This window comes from Phoxinus phoxinus (assembly GCF_949152265.1).
Source record: "Phoxinus phoxinus genome assembly, chromosome: 9".
NCBI classification, from domain to species: Eukaryota; Metazoa; Chordata; class Actinopteri; order Cypriniformes; family Leuciscidae; genus Phoxinus; species Phoxinus phoxinus.
Window position 1 is genome coordinate 9,918,597 of NC_136884.1, and position 23,543 is coordinate 9,942,139.

General features: G+C 38.3%; 1 long non-coding RNA gene across 2 annotated transcripts in view; it reads left to right on the plus strand.

The window, feature by feature from the left end:
• LOC307003949 overlaps positions 1-23,543 on the plus strand; it is a 68,789-nt gene that overhangs the window by 21,216 nt on the left and 24,030 nt on the right. The gene's annotated exons all lie outside the window — the stretch shown is intronic.

Consider the following 23,543-nt stretch of genomic DNA (forward strand, 5'->3'; position numbering starts at 1 on the left):
TTCTCCCTGCTGTTACAACACACACCAAAGTGACCGCCACTCTGTCACTTTCTCAAAAGGATTGGTCAAGATTACCGCATTACGCGCCGTACAACCGAAAGGCCTCAGGGTGAATTTAATTGGCAAGAACAGGAGTCGGTAGCTATTTTCTCTGAGAAATGGCTGGCTTACGTACACTGTGATGTAGCATTTAATAATACATTTTTATACAGAGAGCCTAGAGGACATCTATAACTTCCATTTAATTTCCTTGCATCTTATCTCTTCACCTCTAGCAACATATTCTATTTTTTCCTGCAAGGTTTAGATTTTTTTCTTTTTAAAATGCCATTATAATCTCTCTTGTTATTATTGTTACTATATGTCTTTGTAGTAGAAAACAACAAAAGAGTTATGGATGAGGACAGTACACTATGTGAAGGTTCTTTGTACAGATAGTACAGAAGAACTAAAGGAAAAGGACCAAGATTTCTCAGCTGTTTCCTTTTATTTTTTATTATTTTTTTTTAGACTTGATCAATAAATCATTTATCAAATATTTCACAGTATTTTATTGTGAGAATCTCTTTTCTCCATTCAATTGCACTTCTGGATATGCCTTAAGAGGCACTACAATAATCAGAGTGACGATTGGTTTATAAATCACAAGTCCAGAAGTAATTGGCTGAAGTGAGTATAATTTGATTGCTAATTGGTCCGTGCGGCAGAATGTAATAATGAACTGCGTAATTGTCTGACAGCTTAGATGTGGTGCCATAATCCAGTGTCTGGCAGAACTGGTGTTTATATAGTGTTTAATACGTACAGCATGATTCCGGGTAGCATTAACAAAGCACGTGGAACTGATACGGGAGTTACAGTGGCAAGTGCAATTGCGCCAATTATGTTCTTGCTTGTTTGCAAATTCCTTTAAAAATTGCTTAAAGTTGTTTCGTCTCTTTTTCTTTGCATGTATATGAGTAAATTTACGAAGGAAATAAGTGAAGAAACAGATTTTGAGCAGCTTTGTGTATCTGAGCGGAGAGAAAAAGAGTGGATTTGAATTGTTTTGTAAATGGTGTTAAGGATTAAGCATTAAGTTAATGGAGTTGCAGTTGACACCCAGGCATGGTTATTTCATGAACTGTCTGTAGTTTTTACTATCGAAGTGTCTTTTGTTAAAATATGGGTATTACAGAAGGTCATGTGTATAACAGAACCCATTGAGATAAGCAACATACACTATTTCAAAGGTTAGTATTTTTATTCAGCAAGGATACATAAAAATTGACAGTAAGTGACAGTGACAAATGTTCTTTTGAACTTTCTATTCATCATACAAATTTTTTATTACGGTTTCCACAAAAATGTATAAAAAAATAAGGAGCCCAAATGTTTTTAACATTGATAATAATAAAGTTTCTTGTTTCTTGAGCACCAAATCAGCATATTAGAATGTTTTCTGAAAGATGACACTGAAGACTGGAGTAACGGCTGCTGAAATTTCAGCTTTGCCATCCCATGAATTATTTACGTTTAGAAAACTATTATTTTAAATTGTAAGAAATATTTCACAATTTACTATTTTTACTGTATTTTTAATCATAAGCATAAGAGACTTTCTTTAAAAGATTAAAATGGTCTTACCAACCCCAAACCTTTGCATGGCGTGTATGTGATATTATATTTTATTATAAATATTATTATATATTTTTTTATATCATCAAATTTTGCCTATACTTAAGGGACAGAATTTAGGGTTCTACTGCAGTGATCATTCTAAACAGTTTGTAATATGACTCTCTTTTCATTGATTTCATTTTCTTTTTATGTCAAAAGGGATTCCAGCATCACTTATCTACCAACTCTTTAAGTGTGCAATAATGATTGATTTTCGATAAAGGTAAGTAAGAAAAAATCTAAAAATGAAAACAGAGTATTTTCTATTCTGGTAATAATAGATTAGTGAGCTGCTAAAACAGTGGGTAATTCTCTGTAACATGTTTTTTTTTTATCAAGAAAAACGCATGTTTTATTCAGACCGGATTAAAATCATAAAATACATCTGCGAAATGTCCAATTTACCTAATCGCCCCTCTTTCCTCTCTCCCTCCCTTCCTCCAGTTCTCCTTTCATCTCCCAATATACCCCCCCCCCCCCCCCCCCCCCTAAAATAATCCTCCCTGTTTCCACGGTTGTTCTTAGAGCAGTAACGGCAGGAAACTAATCAGAGGATCAATACTGTGGATATAGCGGCCGGCTCATCCCTCTGATCGTCAGCAGAAACAAAGTGTTTATATAGCAGAACCCCTCGCGATGCTGCAGTGGCGCAAGCGTCAGAGGCAAAGGCTGTACCGGCCCTCCTCCTGTCAATACCCCCTGAGTGTAAAGCATGCCTGTAGCATCTCGAAAGGAGTTTATCTGACAGCATTCTTAATGGGCTGATCCTTCTTTTTTCGCTTACACAAACACTTTCTCTGGTCACTGAAGCAAAATGTTCTTTGTTTTGTGTCTGACGCTGCAGCAGGGCTGAACTCCCGAGGGCAAGTTTAGCTCTCAGCACAAGAGATTGATATTTCTCATTCCAATCGCTCAACTGATATCGGTGATTATATCAGACAGAGCATAAATGGCAGGTCTTTGTGGTCGGTTAGTTGACAGCAACAATCACAGTCTTAACCTTTTCTACACAGAATTATTTCATGGCAGATTAAATGTGAAAGGAGGAAAATTATTTTCTGTGGAAGATGGAACAATGGCAGGATCAGATGCGTGGAATTAATGATCGATTCATTCATTAATGTAATTTACATTGCTGTAACTGTCTTCCATCCATTATAGCACCCATGCAGCCTATTGAACTTATTATCAGAAAATGGGTCTCGTTCACTAAGGTACTACCTCAGGTATTACAGATAAGGTGATTGAAAGAGCCAATTAATAAAAAAAAAATGTTTTGGCTTATGTTCGATATGGCACATATATTTAGCTTCCAATAGATTTACTAATGATTAGCATTTAGGGACTAGGTTGCATGTTCTGTTGCATCTTTGCTTGGATTTTTGTATGGTGTTTTAATGCTGGCTCTAATCTTGTTGGAATTAAAAATAATAAAATCCAGTGGAAACTCGTTTCTTTGAACACTGACTTGTAAATTCCACAAGATTGTGAAGTTGAAAGACCATATTTGCATGTCATTCTCTTATTCTTTTGACTGCATTTTTTAACTGAATGTGGATTCTTTGCTGTTCACTTATTCGCACTTGTATGGTTTCACTTGTAAGTAGAAACTTCCCAGGAGGACATGCAGCATTAGGCCTAGTTTGGTAATCCAGCCAGTATTCTTAACTCCCTGTCCTGGTATTTGCCAATAACATGATTGTGCACTGCATAGCAAGTCATTCTGGTAAGAAAAGATCTGCTAAGAACTTAAATGTACCGTTGTTTTCCCTGATTCTTCAAAGGAAATACATCTGTGCCACTCAAAGCTCCAGCAAGGCTGTGGAATAATCAATCTCCCATTAATGGACTAAGTGGCTGTGCAGGGATATTTAATGTTAATTGCTGTAAAGTATTGATCACGTTCATTGATCCCCATGATAATTGCAATCGGTGCAAACAAAAATACATTATGCAGGGTTTGTGGGGCTCACCTTACAGTGGATCGTGGACTGGAAGAAGGGATGAGGTAAAGGGTATAAGCTTGAGATGGGTGGGTTTGATTTATTGATCTATTAACATGTTAAAAAGTCATTTCCAATTACCAGATTTTCCAATCATTCTTTGATCATTTTTTTTTTAAAGCCAAGCACACACTTCCAGACTGAAGCTGATTAGTATGCAACAAAAACAGCAGATCGTACCCAACCCGTAATGCAGTCTTGGGACTTCCTGAATAGTTACTACAACAGATTTCAGACTGGTTTGATTGTTCATTATGTGCATTAGATTAGGTGAGAGAATTAAATGTCAGGATCATAAATCGGGGATTAAAATTATGTAATCATCACATTAAGTGTGAGATTAGTTTCATAAAGTGTGCACAAACATTATTGAAAACAAGAAACCAGGACACCAGAAAGTGTCAGATTTGTAGTGTGTGTGTGCTTAGCTTCAGGCTTACCATGCCAGGTCAGACTTCAGATTTTTAGATGGTTGATCTGGATGTTTGGATGGTTTCGTTCTTGTTGTTTTCCGCCCTCCACTGGGTCAGTGCAGGGGGGGTTGTGATCTCAGATTGTCTGCTTCATTTTCAGCAGGTATAGACAACAAGTCTGTACGCAGTTCATATATTAACCTCTGGCTGCTTTGGGTCGATGAATTCTCGACAACAATCTGGCACCAAAGCGGGCTAGCCAGGGGCCAGTGGGTATGTGAGTGAGTGAACGAGCGCGTGTGTGTGTGGCTGGGGAAGTTAGTCACAGCTGAGCTCCTGTTGCCCTGGGATTGCTGGCTGCCAGTAGAGCTTGTCAGCTGCCTGTTGAATAATACATGGTGGAACGGTTTGGGTCCTAATACTGCGTGACTGAGACATCCCCTACAGGTCCCAGATCAATAGCACTTAGCTGCAGCTTTATAATCAAGAAGACTTAAAAATACCATCATCACGCAATTAGATTGAGTCTCCAGCCATCTTTATTTTTCTCTCCAACATCCCTCCCTATACCACACAAGTCCATTCATGACCCATTCATGACCCAAAGGCCATCCGTTCTTCAAAGACATCCCACTCATAGTAAGAAACACATTTTAATGGAGAGTTCCGACGAGTTTAACAAGGCAAATGTCAAGCCGTTTTTGTTTGGGAGACTTTCGAGAGATCTGCCAGGAAAGCATGAGCGCTGCTGTGGCCTAAAGCCTGTTTCACCATACATGTGAAAACTGTGTATTTATTCCGGCGCCCACGTTAACAGGTTGCAGTATTGACACGCAGCGTAGCAGGTGTGTAGCAGCGTAGCAGTTTATTTTTTCCACACTTACCGTGTTGAAATCAGCAGAAAAATTTACTTAGAATTCTACTTATTAATATAATCTTTGGTAATATAGGCACACAGAGTGACAGGTACATAAAATGGCTGTTTCTGTTCAGTAAATCTAGACAATTTAAGCAGTTTATTGCTGCAATTTGGGGTTTGGGTTCTCTTTCGTGTAGATTAATTACCATTTGCATGTACATGTGGTCTTCGTCATTTTGTAAATTAGATTTTAAAACAAAATTGATAATGATTTCGTTGGGATCTACTTTTTTGTACTTTTCTTTTTGTTAGAGTTGCAGCTTCCTTTTGTGAAGGATACAGTGCTGAAATGCATTTTCTTGCACGCTATTTTCTGTAGATTGACTTGGTGATTGTAGCCTCAGGCAGATGCAATAAAGTCTAAAGTCACTGCATGTACCGTGAGCGGTATGGACACATGTTAATGTGAGTCCACATCTTTGTGGTTTCTCATGAATGGCTTTCATTAAATGGCAGGCCTAATGGGGCAATCCATGATGGCCTGAGCAAATGAAAACGCCCTAAAGAAAAACTAAGTCACTTGATACATGGAATGTAAGCCTCATTAAAAACTGACATACTAGTCATACAAATGTTCTGAAATTCAAACAATGTCAAAGGGATAGTTCACCAAAAAGATGTCTGGCTTCTTTTGTCAATACAATAAAAAAGTAAATTGGTGTCTAGACCCCAATGTTCTTCAAAATATTTTATTTTGTTTTCCACGTGAGAGAGAATGTCATACAGGATTGGAACAACACGAGGGTGAGTAAATTATTCTTTGGGTGAACCATCACTTTAATATTTCAATGCAGTACATCTGAGAAATCTTATATTGTTCAGGGCTGTTTGTCTTTGTCATGATGCAAAACTACTGATAGTAATGTCAATGTTAGCACACTTCTAGATCAGTTTGTAAGGTGAAGACGGCATTGAAGATTGAGGTCAGTTCATTAGTACATCCTGCCAACATAAAGACGGTCCAAATCATTACAGTCCATTATGTATGGTTACATCACTACATGTGGTCAGATCTAAGTGCTTCTTAAAGTCCCTGGATGGATGAGCTTATCCATTTGAAGGAGTCTTCTGCCTATAGAGGGAGTCATTATTTGGCAAATACTTTCAGGTGCATTTCATATTGATGCCCCTTTTATTTCAAAATAAAAGCAATGGGGGTTACGACTGCTTTCCTAAAAAGGCAATAAGGGGTGTCGCATAGCGGCGTGCAGAGCTCTTACTTTTCAATGTCAATAACAGCTCTCCACAATGCCACCCCCCTCTTTGCTATTAACACACATCCTATGCACTCATTTGCGGCTCATTTAGTTTGTATTAGAAAGAGTGGAGGAGTGGGGCCTTCAGCTGAAATTGGCCAGCTCTGCGGATTCTCATCACTGGGCAAGAGACTGGAGTCGTTCTTCAGTCTGCTCTGAAGAGCTCTACTCACCGCTGAAGACCACAAGGTTACACCCGCGGCCGAGGCCTATCAGTCAATCTGCAATAATAGAATAATCGTGCAATTAACAGGGAGGAAAATTGCCCTGGGCATGAGCGCTCAGACTCCGCCATTAAAGGAGATCATAGGGCCATAATTAGGTCCTCGCCGGCCACTAATTGTCATGCCGTTATGGCACTGGGGTGTTTCTGTTATTTATAATGAGGGCGCACACTCACCCACAGAGCGGGGTCACACTCCAGCACACTCAGGGGTCCGTTTTGGAGAAGGCCTACTGTGTGTGTTTATGATGGATAGCGAGAGAATGAGAGCGGGAGCAAGAATAAAGGCTAAAATATTAAAGCAATAAGCCAAGAACGAACTGGCCACATTTGACATGTAATGCAAGTTACTCGACATTATTGCTTTTTTATTGATATTACAGCTTTTATGCAACAGTTTTGCAAGCGATATCCCATTCAAAATCAGAATTATGATATTACCCTGCTTCTTGCGTGTTTCGCAGCACTTTGCAAGTGAAACATGTACATGAATCTGGTACATATCGCAGCAGGCCGGAAATGAAACGTCCAGTGAGTGGTGCTAAAAGGTTAATGCTCTCTCGCTTTTGAAAATGAAACAAACCGAACCGATAGTGTTAACGAGCAAACGTGGGTTAAAAACAACCATGAAGCAACCGTGCCATTTTAGCTTGCTTCTACACGTTTTTGAGCTCTTTTAGCGTGACTAGTGTTTCACGGAACTCGTATAGGCTGTACCAGATGAGCTACCGAGCAAGTTTACAAAGTCAGAAAAGCAGTAAATCTGGATCATCTAGTTATGTGACGCTAACATCGAACCATCAAAACATTGAAATATATTTGTTTACAAATCTTGCACTATGATAAAAGTGCTTTGAGATTATAATATAGAAGTGAATTCTATGAATGGAAACATTTTCGGCAAAAATTAGGCATGTTTTCCGAATGAGCCTATGTTGTCTATTTTATGTTAATTTTTAAAAAGCCAAATAGCTTTATTTTCTACTTAAAATGTTTGAATGAATAACCTCCATTAATGTGCGATCTAATCAGAAAAAGAAATTGTTCCTCCGTTTGTGTTTAAGAGGGAAGCAAATCATTTGCATGCTTGTTAATTTGTGGCAGCCATGAATTTGCTCTAAATCAAGCTACAAAAATTGCAGCACAATGCCAATGCACGGTTTCCTCTGTAGGGTTTTTGTGGAAGAGATCAAGATGCATTAGGCAAACTCTCTCCGTGTGACTGATTACCTTTTTTGTGAGGAGACAAAATCCAGCTGAAGTGACAATTGGCAGTATGTTTGAAAAATGCTTTCAGCGACTATTGTTACATGTCGAGTTAAAATGGCACTGTCACGTAGGACAAAAGCAAAAGGAGATGGAGGGAGAGAGGATGATAATGAAAGGCGAAGATTAGGAGAGGTGTGTAAGAGAGGGAGACAGCATTGTGATGAACCGCAGGTTTGTGCTGTTCTGTTGTCGTAAGTGCTGCTCTGAGAGGACTGTGCGTGCAGATACTGGCGCATTGCAGTAGAGAAAGAAAAAGGGGAAAAAGTGAGATGAGAGTTTGTGAGTGGAAGAAAATTTGACAAGCTTTTCATTTACTGTCTCTATAAATCAACTCATTTCAGTTCTCTTTCTCACACACACACACACACACATGAACACAGGCTCGCTCTCCCACGTCTGGCTCAAAGATGTGCCTATTGACCTTTTCTGCAAGTTCTTTTTTCTTTCTCCGCTGTAAAGAATGAAAATCACTTTGAAATGTAAATGTCACATTCAGCGCTTTTTTTTTCTATTTAATGAAGTGTGGAAAGAGGAAAGAGTCAGAGTTTGAGGTAAATAACGCTCCTCAACTCCTCAAAGAGTTTGTTCTTCGTGGACTTTGTGTGGTGTGGATGTGTTGTAACTCTGCCTACTGATGTGACCGTTCTTTCATGCATTTAAGGGGTGAAATGAGAATGGAATGAAACAAATCCATCAGAAACAGAAGACATTTGTGAAGCGGACTTAGTTAGACTTGGATTCTTGAACCATATCCAGGCTAAGGACCTCTTGATGGATAGAGAGACGGATCAGAAGTGTTGCATTTAAAACCGGGCCTATAATGAAATGCATACATTTCCTATAATACTGTATGCAATGCATGTACTTTATGATGCTAGCCATTAAAAAGCCATATACAAAGTCATGTACAGCACATTTTAACTTTACAGAATACATTTTAATATGCAAGGGACATTCAGCTGTAGTTCAATGTATTTGCACTGTCTTGCACTGAATAATTTTTAGCATGCTGTATTTTCCTTATTTTCAGACAAATAAGTTACTAATGGAGATGGGAATTTGTTCAACTCTACGGTCACTGGAATTGTGTGTTTTTATACTATAAAGTCTTCTAGTGTGGCAGATATTGCAGTGGTTCAGGGCTGGTGTTTGCTGTAGAAACAGTAAAAGCCTAATTTCATGACTGGCTGGGCTTTATGTGTGAGACATTATTTAAAATGTGCAAAAGTCCACACAATATATCAACCGGTTTTCTCTCTCTCCCCCATCATCTGTCCTTTTTATAGCGCCCTCAGCGTCAGCTCTTTCTTTTTCCATTACTTTTCCCCCCTCTCTCTACCACCTCTTCTTCTTCTCCTCGTTTTTTCCCCCTTAAGAGTTCTTTCAGCACAGCTGATGACAGAACTCGACTAGCTTGACCACAAATAGATGTGCAGATGTAGATGTAGAACAGCTGAGAAAAGTGTTTCATACTGTGAAACTGAAAAAGCCTGAAAAAAATATATAGGCCTGATGAACCAACCTCAAGCATATACTGTATGTGCCATATCAGTTCGCTGATTAACAGAATTTTGGTTATTTATTAATTTCAATTGGTTATTAATTTATTTGTTGGCCAAAACAATATGCTTGTATGTCAAATGTTAAATTTTATGCCATTTTTGTAATTAATTGCTTTGTTGTTTATACACTACCGTTTTTTTACGTTATGCGTCTTGGCCGTTCTTTCACATGACAACGGCATTTTGGGGGCCTGAAAATGCAAACTCTAGAAGTGCAAGTTTTTGAAAATGATTCCTGCATCGTCGCACTTCCTGATTTTGCTGAGTTGTACTGGGTAATATATTACATATTTTCGATAAAAATGCTCTTGATCCTGAAGCACCTAACCTTTTTGTAAGCCTAAACTTGACATAACCTGTAAACTTGTTTTTCAAATCTGATTGGTTGATTGGAATGTTGTTCCAGGATCAACAAATATGTCAATCCAGGAACATGTTATATTTGGTGAAATCAGGTTCTGCATTATTGTCCGGCACGTAGTGTATCTTTACAAAGTGACATCACCAACTACTGGCCTGGCATGCATAATACAGCGTTTTTAGTCGTTTTCGCGGATCTGTGTGTGAACGGGGATCGTTTTGACAACGTTGTCGTCTGTATGCGAAGAACTTTTAAGGAAAACCTTTCCATTTTTATTACACCGTAGTTGTGTAAACGTAGCCTACCCTTAAGCTCACCAAAAAACTGTGACAACTATCCTCAGTCCTGTAACACCATTCACCGAAAACTGAGATTGGGAACATTTTCCAAGATTTTTACATGTAGAGATTTTATATGAAAGATTTTAATGTGATCTACTAATGCTATTTAGTAAATCCCCAAGGAGGCTCATCCATGTTAGTAGTATTTGTAAGAATCAAGTATTTTGTGTTGCCTGCTCTGAGCCAGTGAAGAGATTGAGCTAGCAGGTTTACGGTGGACTGCATAATCCTGTATAGCGCTTTGTCACATGCCTGCAAGGTCCAGAGACTGATAACCTGAACCAAAGATCTGCAGAGAAGCTGAAGTGTGCTTACAGCCCTTGGCATTTGTTCATCTTTGCTGCCAGCATGCAATCTTGTCAGAATTTGTTGCTGTCCTCCCCATGTCAAATTTCTCTGGTGCTTTACATTTTAAATGCGGAGATAATCCTTGAGGCACATTTACAAGAATAAAAAAGGTAAATAAAATCAATAAAACAAAGCAAGACCTTTTGAAAAACAAAAATAGCGAGAAAAACAAGCCATTGCAAAAACAAGCTTCAAGTGGACACTTCAAGTCAAGCAGAGCTTAAAACAAAATCACGAATGATGAGGAGGTTGATATTTGACAGATTCCTTATGTTTATATCCAATACAAACTAATGGACACAACAGTCTTACCCTTTTAGGGAGGATAATTTGACACTGGAATATAACTCATTAATTGATTTCATGGTGACTATCTGTTAGTCTGCTAAATTTATAGTCTCAGCCTTATGGCTTAAAACATTCAAAAGACATTAGTGCTTTGCTTGAAAGTTGTAGCAAGGCCACCAGGGGGCGCTTATTCTGCCCCAGTAAAGAGATTGCCACACTAACTATAGCCTACTAAAAAAAGATTTATTGAATTATTATCATCCACATAAAAGCACCATCATTATGTTGAACGATGACAATTTATACATCTGCTAAAGCAACAGAAACACGTGTCAATTGTTTTTTGGCCCCTTGTGTAGAGTGTGTGATGTTTACATTTTGATGCCCCAGTTTGCTCTTCATTAAAGCTGAATGCAACAGTTCAAGATGTCAAACAGTACCTCAGGCCTTCACATGTCTCAACACACAAAACTGAGACGCAGCTGTGACCGAGCACCATCCATCCAACCTAACTCGCCCTGCACGCCGTGGCGTCCGTGACTGAGATGGAGGGTTTCATTAAGAATAATTAGATCTAGCGGTTTTAGAGAAGCGCGTGGGAGGCTGGAACGCGTATGTGTGCCGCAGGTTTGGACGCTGGCATTCGCTGGCTCCTATCCTTCTGTGCCATGAGTTTTCCCTTCACACTGATGCACAAGATTCAGATGCCATCTGTGGTCATTCTTCTGCAGTGTGTGTATGTGCGCACGTGTACTTGTGTACATGTCTTGTGGACGACAGCGCTGTGTGTAGCTCAGATGTATAGTGGCGATGGATGAGCCGGGTCAGTGCAGAAATAGAAATTGGAACACGCTGTGACTGTATCTTCTGGTTATATTATCATAACAGTAACCAGAGAGATTCTTAGAAATCCGTGATTAGAAACAAATGCACTTTCAGATTCTTGGCTTTGAATCACAGATTTGCTTTTACAGGCTTAGATTTAAAGCCTTGGATCAAGAAATGCATTCAAATTAGTCCACATCTGCTGCAACCAGGCTGTTTTTTTTTGCTTTTTGACCTATTCGTGAGTAATGCGTACACTATTGCTGTTTCAGTCATACCCTGGAAATTTACTGACATTATTTTTATTGTATATTTGTATTGTAAAAAGTATTGTGTGTGTGTGTGTGAGGGAAATTAGGATGATTAAAATCCAACGAAAGTTGTCGTTTTATAAAAAAAAAAAACTTTGTTCACAAATTAAGTGAAATTTGTGAATGGGTTGTTCATTGGAAAACAAATGATAAAGACAGTTCAGCTTTGCCATCACAGGAATAAATAAAATAAATAGAATAAAATAGAAAACAGTATTTCACAATATTAGCATTTTTAATGTTAAGACCATTTGATATACAAACAGAAATATGAGGCAGTCTTATGTCTTAAAAGGTAAAGCAATCTCATAGACAGTGAGTTTCTGAGCAAGAAAAATGTTTGTGCAAGAGATCATCTGGAGAAGAGTCTAAATGTGATGATGAAATCTCTCAGAAGCAGCATCACAATAAATCAGTGCAGGCCCTTTATCCTGGCACTCGGCATATTATTCTCAAATCAGATTCATAAGGATCCTATGAGAAGCCATATACCCGGGTTACCACGGAGATGGAATAATATCTGCTGTGGGTGACTGCAGTCGTGTGTCTGCCCTGTCAAAGCAAGAGAGTGATAGTTTCTTTTTCTCTGCCTATGACTCCTTTTTGTCAAAGTCAATGTTTACCATCATTTAATCCCTCTACCCATGCACCAAAAGATAATGGAATAAAAATGAGCCGTGCCATCATCATGTCTAAATCATTAAATCATACAAAATGTGTGTGTCTGACTGCTTCTGTGCTGGCATGTAATTACAATCAAAAAGTCTAAATGACGCTCGCTCTTCCCCTTCTGCAGCACAGGCTCTTCTGACTGGCTTCGTTAAAATTCAGCATATTTTCTTTTGTGTGGGCATATTGTCCTCCTCGCTCATCATCATTGTGTTGCAAACCAGTTCCAGTTTTAGCAGCATTTGTCATCACGTTCAATCAAAGATGTAACCACATCATTATGCAATAATTTGAGAACAAACCATTGCATATCCCATCAGTTGACCACTAATTTGAATATCAAGGGTGGACGTGTCTCCCTCAGTGTCTAAGGCGGTTATAAGTTATAACCCTGAGTTCAGTATTTGTTGCCTTTATGTGGGTGAGAAAGTGAAATGTTGTCTGAATGACTCATCAAAGTCAGCCCACTAGCTAGATTGTCACAGTTTATCTGGCCTATGAATGAATGTGGGCAGCCATTCTGCCTACAAAATTATTGTTACTGTAGGGCGGTAATATTCGTCAATGTCTTATCTGAATGCTCTCTTTTCCAGTAAAATCTCAAACTAATATGCAACCAAATACTAATATCACTGACTAACAAATGTATTTTGACTTGTTTTTGTTAAGTCAGTTGAGCAAGTGTCACTTAAAGTCACCATGAAATCTTTTTTTTTTTTCATGGAATATTGTTGTATTTATTATAATTGATTTATCTGTGCACATCACAATTTTTTTCAGAAATTCACGTGCACTCATAACATTTAATCAAAATAAACTTCTCTCCCACAACATCTCTTCTCTTCTTTAATGACGTTTTCGGCACGAGGGCAGGACTAACTGTTACCAAAGTCCCTTTAAGACAAGTACTTTCACTCGGCGGCCATCTTTGAAACGCCTCTCGGGCATGCAAGTGCAGCTCCTATCTCTTTGAATGGGGAAACATCAAATTCTCCAAAACTGTTCGCCAAGCTTATTAAATTATATTTGAAATCACCAATGAAATCTGAAAAACTACTGTCTCATATATTTTGTTTATAAACGCTCAAATCATGACAAAAAACTTTTTTCAAGCTGGACCAAGCTAATGCGCATGTGCAGTCGTAAGCGTGTGTCTCAGAACACTGACTGTTTCTATAGGAACCAGAGATTCCAACGGCAGCTGCAGTAACGTGATGACTTCACCAATCGGTGATTGGCTCTTTTCTTTTGAAGGCGGGACTTATCCTCCATATTGCGTGTTGCATTTTCTCCCATTCACAGTAATATGAGTGCACGGCCTTTCTGTATAAAAAGTAATTGCTGTTACTTACATGAGATCGCAAGCAATAGCAAACCACAATGATACAATCAATTCCAAATGGACAAAATAAAGTCCCACCCTACATCCTTTCTTGTTCGAGAAGCAGTTTCACTTGGATATATGTCACAATACGGAAGAAAAGTCGATTACAACTTCTTTAACATTCTTCAGTGTTTGAGTGTGTTAATGTGTGGTCACATTTAGCATTATTCTGCACATTTTTATAGGCAAAATTCAGTAATTTAAATAGGAATCTACACGATTGGAAATTTTGTGTGAGGGCGAAACATTTCCCCAAGCAGATTCATTCATCCCATCAACCAACCGAAAATTGCTTGGTTTGAAAGTGACTTCTGTGGTTCTGTGCTTTATACATCTCTACACTATTGGCGATAGACAATGGACTCTTTTTCTGTGAGATTTTGCTAATGCGCCTGCACCTGTATTGGAGGTTCTGGAATTAATGGACTCTGTTAGACTCCTGGTATTTATAACTGTGTTGCCGCTTTAGATGAAGGTGCTTCCAGCGGCTGTTGTTTTCTTCCGTTCGGAAGAATGATGGCTTGAGATGTTGTAAATTAGTTCACTAATCACAAACAGATTAGCTGCTCTCATATTACTCCCTCCCACTCCCACTCCTCTTTATTATGCCCGAGCTTTAATAGAATCTCTAAAACTCACTTAATTGAGAAAGAGAGATGAAGATATGGGAAGTGTGGGAGACGTGAGTAAAAAAAAAAAGTGATTTCATCTCTTAATTACTCTGCAATAATTTGTTTGTCCATGCGCATATTGTTACACCTGTTGCCGTTTTGTTTTAATTCAATTTCACGTTGAACATTTTAACTTACTCTATAGGCTCATTCATATAGCAGCAATGCTAGCTGTGCCGATAAACGTTTGGTTTAATTTGTCACTTTATGTCAGCGTCCCTCTAGCCAATAGTTCAGCATGTTCTTCATTTACGTAATCATAGAAAGTTGGTGTGAGTTGCTGTGGGCGTTAACAGCCTCGTTGACTGAACTCCCTTCTGAGTTAATGGCCTTATTGGCCCTCAGACAACTTCCAGCAAGTTTAAAAGTATTCAGTATTTTGTATTCAGGATGATTGTGTAACCAAGTTTCTCCTACACTTGTAAGTAACCAATAGAAAAAAAAAAAGGGAAGACAGAATAGTTTGTTTATTAAATACTACATGTCCCCCCCCCCTTGCTTAATCTCTGTATAAATATATTCATTAAATTAGTGAGTGTGACTGACTTCTGACAATAGAGGGCGAGATTTCAGCAAAAAGGTAGGTGTCATGAAAATATTTTACCTAAAAGTAAAAGCTTTCCTGTTGCTCAAAAAGCTTTCCTGTAGCTCAGTGGTAAGAGCATAACAACGCTATGTTGTGGGTTCGATCCCAAGGGATTGCACATACCTATGTATAAATGTATAGGATAATGCAATTTAAGTCGCTTTGGATAAAAGTGTCTGCCAAAATGCATAAATGTAAATATGCTGTTTTGTGTCAGCTAATTAAGTGATATACTGTATATGCAAGCCTGTCAGCCTGATGTTTAGGGGTAGATTTACAGTTAAGTTACCCTGTCAGGCACAAAGAAGGGCACCTTCCACTAATGCGCGTCACTTTACTACATCAGATCTGGAGGGTTGGATAGAAGAGGTACTTACAATGTTTGACAGTTTCATACTTTCAGCACTCCACTGTCATATAGCCTAGTCCACAAATAGTAAGCACTGCAGATCTGTTCCTTACTCTGTGCATCCTGGAGAATTCTCGACCTCCATATTGCATTGTGGGATTTAGATGGCCAGCCATTTATCAAGCACAGGTCTGACTGAAAGTGCCTTTCACGCTGCCAGTAAAAAAAAAAAAGATCCCGTAATGCAGACTGATGGAGAGGGAAAGTGTTTGCGTGGCTGTGCACATTTTTAGTCCTTAAACTAGATTTTGCTTTTATTTGCTCGGTTGCATCTCACGCTATCGTCCTTTTGGTACCTCAGGGAATTTCCACAACAAAATTATCCTAAACACAGAGAGAAGTTTATCTCAAACTTCTTCCACTTGCTCGCTTGCTTTTTTCTTGCCTGTAATAAATCGCCAGAGGTCTGCACATCCGAGATTTATCGCTTTCCCTCATCTGCTGCTTATAAACTGAAGATGAGTGACACAATCTAATATTCGGCACTTAAATGATGAATAATGTCAGACAACAAGAAGCGGAGGGTACCGAAGCCTCTGAATATTAAACGCCCAAACTCAATTTGGATCCGAAGGGAAATGAGCCGTTAATGGGGAGAGAGAAGGCATGCTGTCGTCTCGGTATGAGATTTCAGGTTTTTTTCCATCAATCCAGACGCCCAGCCAGGTAATGGCACCGTGGCCGCAGAGTGGCAGCCTCAGCTTGTCTGCCCTGTTAGGCCCTTAAGTGGCGGCCCCTAGTGTCACTGCTTGTCTATCAGGAGCTATTTGGGGAACAGGGGTTTCCTATTAAAGGCCTGGAGGTTAAGAGAGGAGTAATAGCCTCCAGAAATGCTGATAGAGCAGCACAAGGAAGAGTAATGTAGGGCATCAATGCTTTTGGATTTCACCCTATAACTGTCTTTTAGTATATCACCACACCACCTCTTTTTTTTCCTACAATCTCTCCAAGCGTTGTGGAGATAAAGCATCAACCGGCCAGCAGCTCTAGTTTTCTCGTTTTGCTTGCTGACGTGAATGAGCACTACCAAGGACCTCCGCATCCAGATCTGATTTCAGGACCGCTAGCTAATTACCCAGACTCACTTTTGCATTGGGTCTGATAAGGGAGTGAAAGCTGTAATAGCAGACCAGAAACAACCGAGACAAGGCTTGATTAGCCAAATTAGTGTACTTTATCTTCTTATTGTTTTCATAGGTCTGACTCTTTTATTGAGTAATCCAGAAGAACGATAACAATGTTCACTTTAATTTTTTTTTCCCTTCAGTGCGTAATTTGATTACTTTAAAGTCGACATGAAACAGCACTTTGCTTCTCATTTTGCTTCCATAATGGCTTTGTTTTCACTGGACCGAACACTATACTGTATATATAATTTTTAAAGTACAGGTTGCTATTATTTAATATTAATTTTAATTATTTAAAATATATAATTTATTATTATTATTTTATTTTTTTACACAAGGTTGGAGGTCAGTAAGAAATTAACATTCATTCAGCAAGAATGCATTAGATGGATGAAAAAAAAGTGAAAGCAAAGACTAAAAAAAAAAAAAAAAAACTGATTTGATAAAGCATATCAAATCAGCATATTCCTGTAGCATACATTAAAATATAAAACAGTTACTTTAAATTGTAAAAAATATTTCACACTATTACCGTGTTCACTGTATTTTTTTAACAAGTTATTTGGTGAGCAACCTTGGTGAGCATAAGAGGCTTCCTTCAAAAACATCTTGACCATACAGACCACAAACTTTTAAACAGTAGTGTATGAATTTCATGTCACAGTAAACCAAATGATTAAGCACTGGCTCAATAATGCAAGTGGCAGTTCCATCAACTGTCCCAAAACTTTCTATATTTTTGAGACCTGATATGAAATTTATAAATGCGACTGGTTCAAAAAACCTGGAAGCTAAACTGAGTGACCATGAGCAAAGCTGGCAGATTTCAAATTTCATATTTCCAGGTGGTCCCGCACCAGCAACTGCCATTGTGATGAATAGGAATACTAATGGATAGCTTTCTCTATGTATTAGAAACCTTCTTGGTTCTTCAATAAGAATACTGTACCTTTTTATTAATAGTCATCACTATTTTCTTTTCATCATCGCCTAAATTGCTTTCAGGAGATGTTAATTGGTCTGGACAGAGTTATCGTCCTGAACCTGTGGAGTAAAGTGATGTGGGGGTTGGTGAGATTGAGTGCATTAGTTTGATGGCCTGCTCATTGCTCATCCATTGAAAATATCACCACACTCTGACACTGTCAACACTGTCGGTGTAGTACCCTGACCCCCCCCCCCCATTGCTTTTCAGATCTCCGTTTGCTTTTCTCTTATCCTCCCATTTTCAGTAGTAATTAGTGCTTCTGTCACATTGCTGTGAGCTGATTGGTCCTGATGTCACTGCCAGCACAATGTCTGCATGAAATGTGGGGTAGAAGCAGGGAAAAGCAATAGGTTGCCTCCCATAGCGATCAATGCTCAATCACCAGAGAACATTTTTCTTCTGTCACGCCATCTCTCATGTTTTTCCCCCCTCCGTGTCTCTGACATCTTTCCTTATTCCATGATTCTACACATGATTAAGGCCTTTAGGCAATTATGATTCATCTCAGAGTAGATGAGGGAAAAAAGTATCAAGATCAATCTTCTATAAGCTCCCTCATTCTGCCCATGCCAAAGTGGACTGTCAAATCTTTTGCGTAAAAGCAACATTTTTTCTTTATTTTCTGCTTGATGGTTAGCATTGTAACACCCATAGTTATTTATTTTTCTAAGGTTTACAATCTGTTTGATGCAAGATTTTATTGATTGTCTGATCTGACATTTGTTTTACTGGAAGATCATGTTTTTTTTTTTAAAGATGTGAAGCTGGAAGATGAACTAAACCGTTTGGATTGAGGCCAGATATTCATTCTCTACAAAACAGGATATTAAAATGCTCCCCTCATGAATACAAGATCTTAAGAAAGATTGCCTTTGAAAAAAAATTTGTAAATGTATTTTCCTCTGTGTATCTAGAATATGATACAGTCTGAGACATCATTTGAATCCTACTTGTATATATATTTTTTAATTAAAAATTCCATCCTCTTTTAAATTGGTGAAAGTTTATGCGCTACATTTTAGCTTTTTGTTCCTCTAAAATTCTCTGTGTTCCCATTAAAGGCATTCTCATAACAAGCAATAACCCTGATGTTATAGACGCCTCCGATTATGCTCGCTTTCCCCCATCTACTCTTGAGATTCAATTCAGTTTCGGTATACAGTTTATGGATTGTGTTCTCGTGCACAGGCCTTTGTGTACATGCTCTAGTGTGTACAACATGTGTGTGATGTGGATTATGTGTGTATATGAGACAATTTGTCATTGTGGCTGTTCAGCGGCACAATAGCTCAGGTCCAAATCGTTTAAGCGAGGCAGGTTTGTGGGTCATTAACCTAGCTGGATAATGCCTTCGCGTTCATTACATTGGAATGGGCCTGCACAGACACAGGGCTCATTAAAAAAACATAATTGAGAGACGTCAGAATAAGAAACCATACTTGTTGTTTTAAATTGTAGACATATTTCCTCATTTAAAATAAATGAATGAATAAATAACAAATAAAAAAGTTATCTTGTTTCTATTCATTTTATATATCCAAATATATTTATTTTAAATGACTTTTAATGCATTGTTTAAAGATTCTTAATACTTTATTGAAATTATATGTTTTTCTTGCTGTGGGACTTTTCCCATTATATTAAAACAATTACTCATTGTAGATGTATTAAATCAGTGCAATCATGCCTGTATATTTTTCTTGTATCATTTACAAATGGAAAATCTCAGTGAGTAAATGTTTGTGCGCCTCTAATAATGTTAGGTTCAGTGGTCCATGAATAGTTTAGCAAATAATTGTAAAATACGATAGCAAGAAAAATAATATTAGCTATGGGGTGTGAGCAAGGGGACAATATAACATTGTTTGTGATTTTCAAAGAAAAACATCACACAACAATATTATCCCTTTAAAATTGACATTGATATTGTTGCTGCTGCAGCAACACATTTACTTTTCATTAATGAAATGCCAAGTGTGAATTGAAAATGTTTGGGTGTCCGATCAGACTTTCCACCTAATCACATGTTAATCACAGGTTTTTAACTGGCCAGCGATTGCAAGAAATGTAACTGTAAGTAGATATGAAAATGAAGAGGGGTAATTATGCAGTGTTTGGAAGTGTTTTAAAATGTAAAAAGAAGACATAGAATGCAATAAATATAACAATAGAGCAAGGAAAGAACGATATATGACTTAAGTTCTCCACACTGGATGTGGGAAAGACAAGTGAAAGTGGACACATCCAAGTTTTGCACTGTTGGCATCATTGAAACTTACATTTGGCATTAGCACGAGTGACCAAAAGTTTGGCCATAGCAACCCGACCATGGTCGAGGTGCACATTTAATTCTGCAGTGAGTTGGGCAGCGGCGGTTTTGTGTGTTTTTGGATACAATCCGGGTTAAAACCTGGACATCCCTTTCAGACAGCTTCCTCTTGTGTCGACAGTTACTCCTGTTGTAAGTTTGTCGTACGTGGTGGTATGCCAACATTACCCTGATATTGTCCAACCCCTATATATATATATATATAATTGAAGCCTTGTCTTCTCATGTACCAGTCAAGGTCTTCTCCAGTTTCCTTGTTAATCAATTTAGTACCATGTGATGTCATTGGCCGTCCCACTAATTAGGCGAGTGAGCGGTTCGACACTGATCTAAATTGTCAGAATGTAAATATCTCCTGTTTCCATGACGAGAAGTGCCTCAGTTATACGGCAATGCAATTATGCGATGGGCCAGAGAATCTGCTCTGTTAGGAGACCAATTAGCTTATCTCCTTGTCCATTCAGTCTTTGTTTTGATACCACATTACAGCATCTCCATTTGCATTGATGTGGGCTTGTCAGAGGAATAGGAGTTTAATGCGAGATGGAGTTCTTCTTTCTCGGTTGAGTGGAATAGATCTAGGCTGTGACGAGGATTTATTTAATTTTGTAATTTATTTCTACAAATAAAAAAAAAGAGAGAAATCCTACTTTCAAGAAATGCAACTATGGTCATGCAATATCTAGGGTTTTTCTAAGTCTACCCTCAGCTATTTGTTCTTTTATCAAAATGTATTACATTTTAGCTGCTGAACCAATGATGATCAACAGCCTTCAATTCAGTCTGACAGACACAGTTGGCAATGTGTCATTCATGGGTGAGGGGGAAACAATCCTATTAGACAGAAATGTACTTACTATTTTCACTGTATGACATCTGCCAGTCCTTGGTGAATTGAGAAAATATACCAGCTATAAATAATTTGTATATATTATATGACAACAGAATTACTTTTCCTTGCAAATTTGTGACAAACCAAAAGCCATTGTGTCACTCAAGATGAGCCAGTTTCTATCTCAGTGATGCATTGATTTTGATTACCGGTATATATGAATTAAATACCTATTTATTTTTAGTTTGTACTTTGTGAATCATTCTGTGGAAGCCTATGTCTGCTTCAGAGTAAAGAATAATTGTGATAAATAGTTTCAAATGAAAAATAGTCACATTTTGACAAATACTTTTGCAGTCGGGAGATAGGTTGCAGAAAAAGTTGCAGTTGTGATATTTTAGTATTATTTATATACTATAGTATTTATTAACTTTTGAATTTATTTTTATATTTTCAGGTTTCATTTTAATTGTAGTTTTTGTCATTTTGTTATGCGCTTCAACCATAGAAATCAGACTAATCAGAATAAATGTAAAAAAACCTATTGTCTTCTTACATACTGTATGCATTTTTTTTTTTTTTTTTTTTTTTGCTTTTACACTATTTTCAGGCCTGTTGCTATGCAGTACAGAAATGCTTTGTTGGACCAAGCAAGCATACAGTACATGTAGAAAGTCATAAAGCCACGCAGACTACATAATTTCAGTTTAACGGAACAAACTCCACAAGAATTTTGACAATTGAAGTATGTTTTTTTTCCCCCAGTGGAGCATGGTTATTTATTTATTTGTGAATGACAAGGTATGAAGGGAGAGTTTATCCTGTGTTCACTCGGATACTGCTGTGTTATTAGAGGGCTTTTGAGTTTCTTTCACTTTGCATCCACTGAATGGTGTTTTTCAAGGTTGACTTCAGGCTGCTGTGGTCAAGTCATAATTTAAATGTACTATCAGCAAGCTTCTGCCCCCAAGCCCCAGTGGCCACAAATACTCTGCTTTAAACGAATTGGACTCCACCATCTCTGGAGTCTGCTGTTATCAAGTCATTTCACAGGCCATTTCCTAATTGGCATCTGAAGCTCATTCGAGCGTGCAGGTGCTCTGAAGAACACTTTAGCATTCAGGGTTTTCGAGTCCTGCTCTCGTTTTTCGAAAGCAAACCAGTGGAATGGATTTCCGCCAAATTGGAACATGTTGAAATACGTTGGTCTTTGAAGAGGCTACAGTGAAAGAAAATACAGACAGCTATTTAATGAAGAACACATAATCATAACCACATAATCATTCGAGCTGGATTTCTATGCATTAGGGCATACGGTACTGTATGTATGTGACGAATGTTATAGTAGGTTGAGCCTTTGCAAACCTGTTTCACAAGTTTTATGTGTTTTGCTATAGGTCTGGTTCTGCTAGACATCAGCAGTGATCTTTCCTTTTTTCATCTCCAAGTCAGCTGTCAAACACCCAGAGGTCACAGTCTGTAATCTGAGTCCTGACCGTCACCTCTCTGGTCCAAGGCTTTGGGTTGCACAGACATTTCCATCTCCCACTTTCTGCTCCAAACCCCTAGAAACAACCATATGAGGTCTTGCCTCTCGGCCCATGACTCATGACTAGCCAAGCAACAGATGGACGGCTCCTAGAATATACAGCAACATCTGTATCTGTAACATCTGTAACTCACTCTAGTGAACGTAACATGTCTGATTCACCCCGATCCTAGTCAGATATGGTACAGTAGATGTCTAGCACAGAGTGACAACTTCCTAAAATGCACATCTGCCTATTAAATAAAATAAAAATGTACTTATGTCTTTCCTTTCCTGGTTGGTAAGAATTGTGGGATTTGTTAAAATCCCACAATTTGCTTTTATTTTTTTATCACATAAAACAGAGTTATCAATAACACCCATCTATAATACTTATTAAACTACCCAGTCTCAGTGACTCAGGAGATGACATGTTGTGTTCTAAACATGGAGTCCTGAGTTCAAATCCCACTTTTGCTTAAGTTCAATTATTGTCATTATGTCAACAATTGAACACAATGTGCCTAAAACGTGATTTCTCAATGTGAAAATCACAATGGCTCAGTGGCTAAACATGTTAAATGTGGACAAGGTTACGAGGGAATTGTATGTTCAAACCTCACCTTTGCTTATGTCCAACAAAGTGCCCCAAAAAGGCATCTCTAACTGTGAAAGCCTCTGTGGCTAAACATATTAGTTGTGGACAAGGTTGCGATGGAGTCCTGCATTCAACATTCCAACAAAGAGCCCCAAAACTTAATATCTCATTGTGAAAGTCACAATGGCTCAGTGGTTAATGGCTCAGACACACGTTAATAGTGAACAAGGTTGTAATGGAATTATGGGTTCAAATCCCACTATTGCTGTCATTATTTCTAACAAAGAGCCCCATATATCATCTTTCATTGTGAAAGTCACAATGGCTCAATGGTTAAACACTTGTTAGTTGTGGACAAGGTTGTGATGAAGTTGTGGGTTCAAACCTCACCTTTGCTTAAGGCCAATTGTTGTCATTATGTCCAACAAAGTGGCCAAAACATCATCTCACATTGTGAAAGCCATGGTGGCTCAGTGGCTAAACACATGTTAATAGTGAACAAGGTTGTGATGGAGTCATGGGTTCAAATCTCACTATTGCTTAAGTCTAATTGTTGTCATTCTGTCCAACAAAGTGCCCCCAAATGTCATCTCCAACTGAGAAAGTCACAATGGCTGAGTGGCTAAACACATGTTAGTTGTGGA